This window comes from Ananas comosus, linkage group 1 (genome assembly GCF_001540865.1).
Source record: "Ananas comosus cultivar F153 linkage group 1, ASM154086v1, whole genome shotgun sequence".
Classification (NCBI taxonomy): Eukaryota; Viridiplantae; Streptophyta; class Magnoliopsida; order Poales; family Bromeliaceae; genus Ananas; species Ananas comosus.
Genome location: NC_033621.1, coordinates 4,034,889 through 4,039,094, shown reverse-complemented (window position 1 = coordinate 4,039,094; position 4,206 = coordinate 4,034,889).

Genomic DNA, 4,206 nt, shown 5'->3' with positions numbered 1-4,206 from the left:
CTGTCGAGCTCAATCAGGCTCACACAGGCTATAGTCAATGCAAATGAGTCAAACTGGTTTAACAACCAAGGCTTACATACTTTCGACACAATCTAAGACAATATGTAAATATTTGGGTCCATCGTCAGTCCCAACGGCATCCGACAGTGCGAAACAGTCCAAACTCTACTGCAAAAATAAGCTCGGCCTCTCAGCATGAGCGTAAACTCAACCTACACTAATCTGAATATCCACAATGCACTAACATCGGTAATACAGAAAAACAACCGTTCCTGAAGCTAATTCTGTTAACAATTCGAAAAGTGTCAGGTGTAGGTTTAACAAGTTTTCTCCTAAGTCAAATCTCAGTTCAGCATGTAAAAATTCATCTAAAATTATTAACTTATGCTCCAAATTCAGATCCCATAAAGAACAAGCAAATCCATGAATTCGAGCTACTAAACATGATAATTGAACAATAAAATACATGCTTGCACTCTACGACTTAGAAGAAATTTCAACAATTTCGATAAACATTAACTCATCCCGAATGCTCATCCAATACTGGTTAGAAGTCGAAAGGAGAAATTCCGTGCACTCGCTTGACCTCCAACTGCTCAACCGAGACAACCCACGCGCACGAACGGCCCTCCTAAGAAGCGAAGAATCCAAACGAGCTCGATCCTCAACTTTCCAAAGAACGGTGTATACAAGCTAGAGAGAGAGGAGAAGAGGAAAAGTATGATGTTCTCCAAGCTCCCTATGCATATAAATAAGTTGGGGGTCGGTTGGAATGAACGACACAGCAAAATGACCAAAAGGTCCCTTACCAACTCAAATCTACCGACTGGGTATCGGTACTCAACTTGGGTACCGGTACCCGGCACTCAGCCAGCAAATCCCGCACGCTGGGTAAGGATACTAGCCCGATGCAGTACCGGTACTTAAGCTCAGTATCGGTACTCACCAACAAGTACCGGTACGCAACAAAGAAAAACACAAACATGAGAGCATCTAAACATGTAATCCCTCTGGGGTACCAATACTTGTTTCAGGTACCGGTACACAATACTTGAAATCCTACTTTTGCAGATTTCAATGTCCGAACTCCAACTCTCACAACTCGGAGTCCGTTTTCACGTCTATTCCGCGCCAAAATGACTCTGGCTCGTTCCGACACTCTACAAATGACAAGCCACAATGCTGCAGTTAGTCCGACAGCTAAATCCCAGAGACACTATAATTAATTAGAGTATGAATCTAAATAGATTAGGATAAATATTTAAATCTATTAGAGATAAATAAAATATAGATTTAAATATTAATTAGAGTAGGAATTCTACTTGGACTAGGATTCGCGTACGTTTTAAAGAATGTATTATAAAAGTACTCTTTGGGATGCTTACGATGAAAGAGAATGCCTTCTTGTGTGAAACCGTACCAGGAGAGAGAAAGTCATTGTTGAGTGCAGCTAGGGGTGGAACTGGGCGGGCTTAGGTCGGGTAATACTATGCCCAAGCCCGGCCCAAAAGAAAATGTTGGGCTTCGGGTCAAGCTTTTACCTAATTTTTTTTGAAAATTAAGACCTGACCCAAGCCCAAGCCCAAGCCCAATGCCCAATACCCATCGGTTTTTGTGAAGGCCCATTTTATACATTTATCATATAATAATAAATACTTTTATTTGTATAATAATATGTACCATATATTTACTCATAGATATGTGTACTATTTAATATATCCTAATTTGGAACTAAATATTTTGTTAATATATAATATATCCTCATATATATATATATATATATATATATATATATATATATATATATATATATATATATAAAAGTATATGTATCATTAATAACAATATGTACTATATATGATATACTATATAATTTATTCTTTTTATAAATAAATATTATATATATAAAATTAAATATTTTATTTTAATAATTAGTATATCGGGCTTTTGGGTCGGGCTCAAGCCGGGCTTGGACATGCCCAAATAGGTCCAAAATTTTTTTAGGCCCAAATTTTAAAGCCCAACCCGAACCCAAAGTTAAGTTTTTAATACTCAAAGCCCGGCCCAAACATGGCCCATCGGGTGGGGCCTTGTTTAGGCCTGGGCCCAGTTCTACCCCTAAGTGCAGCTAGTGCACGGGTGCACGTGGAGAGTTGTCTTCTTTGTGGGTTTATAGAAAACAAGAGAAGGGTAGGAGAGATTCAAAAAAAGTGTTTGGGTTGTAGCTACTCAGTTGTAGAAGAGGAGTCAAGTGTAATACTTTCTTATTTAATAAATCTTATTTTACCCGCATATTTTCTGTTTGGTGTTTTCTCTCTTTTGTGATTATATTAGCTTCTGCTGAGGAGATGGATTTGTGATAAAAACCCGATTCGACGCTTCCGTTACAGAATCCCAACAATATATATATATATATGTATATATATATGTATGTATATATATATATATATATATACAAGTATTATTATGAAGTATACTATAATAATATATATATGTAATGATAATAGTATATTACTACTAATAATATATGGTAATGTATATAGTTATATATATATGTATGTTAAGTTACTAATTATAATATATATATATGTATAATAGTATAGTATATGTATACTATACCGACATACATATAGTATATACTAGTATAGTATTATTATATAGTAATCAATATATATGTATATATATATATATGTATTTGAGCTAGAATACTTTTACTTTTAGAAGCACCAACCCAACCCCTTGGTGCTTCTAAGTTTCTAGCTCTTGGATCTACTCCATGATTACTAATAACTCTTGAATTAAACATTATTCCACCTACCACCACCTACCACCACCTACCCTATCATCCCAACCTCACATCTCTCCATCCAATGGCTAAAAACTCAAAAGCACCACCCTCTTGGTGCTTTTGAGAGTATTCTAGCTCCACTATATATATATATATATATATATATATAGAGAGAGAGAGAGAGAGAGATGGGTTAGAATACTATTGATAGCAAAAGATCATTTTTGCTATCAAGTTTTTAGCTTTTGGATTAATTTCTTTCATCATTTCTAACAATTGGATTAAATATTATAATCCAGTGGGAACAACTCAACCCTAGACTAATACCATTCTAACCCTACAAATTTTCATCTAAGGGTTAAAAACTTGATAACAATGAGAACCTTTTGCTATAAATAGTATTCTAGCCCAACTATATATATATATATATATATATAGTCCGGCTACGGTGCTTGTAAAAGTACCAAACACTTGGTGCTTGTAAATTTTTTACCGTTAGATTTCTGCCTTTAATCATTTTTACCCGTTAGATTATACTATTCAACCAACCACCCACTCAACCCTAGGGGGGACACATCATCCTAACCGCACATCCTTTAATCCAAGGGCCGAAAACTTACAAGCACCAATGACTTAGTACTTTTAAAAGCATAGGAGCTCAATTATATATATATATATATATATATATGAGGTAGGCTGGTATACTATAGGTAGCACGGAGGCCTCCGTGCTTCCAAATTGTTTTCAATGATGTGGCTTCTAAATTGACGATCGATTCCGTTAGATTTGATCTACACTATTGAAAGTATTTGGAAACTAAATTTTATAATTTTTCGATATCATTTACCTATCAAACGAGTAGTCTAAAAATAAACGGCTGAAAATAAAAATCTCATAAAAAATGATGATAAAAGACTTGAATTTAAGATTAGAGGTACTAATTTTACTATAAATAGTGAAAAGAATTTTTTATAAAAATTTCATCAGATTTGGATTGTTTTGCACCGTTAAATTCAAAAATGCATCACATCTACCATTAAAATTGTCAATTTTGAGACTTTTGCTCACTAGCCAAATGATGCCGAAAAATTATGAAATTTAGTTTCCAAATACTTTTAATAGGGTAGAACAAGTCTAACGGAGCCGATTGTCAATTTAGAAGCCGCAATATTGAAAACAACTTGGTAGCACGAAGACCTCCGTGCTACCGATAGTATACCAGCCTAGCTCTCTCTCTCTCTATATATGTGTGTGTGTGTGTGTGTGTGTGTGTGTGTGTGTAAACAAGCCGAACACGAGCGAGCTGAGGTCGGCTCGTGTTCGGCTCGTTTAATAAAGGAACCGAACACGAGCTGGCTTGTTAAAGTATCGAGCCAAAAAATTCAGCTCGTGTTCGGCTCGTTAATAAATGAGCCGAA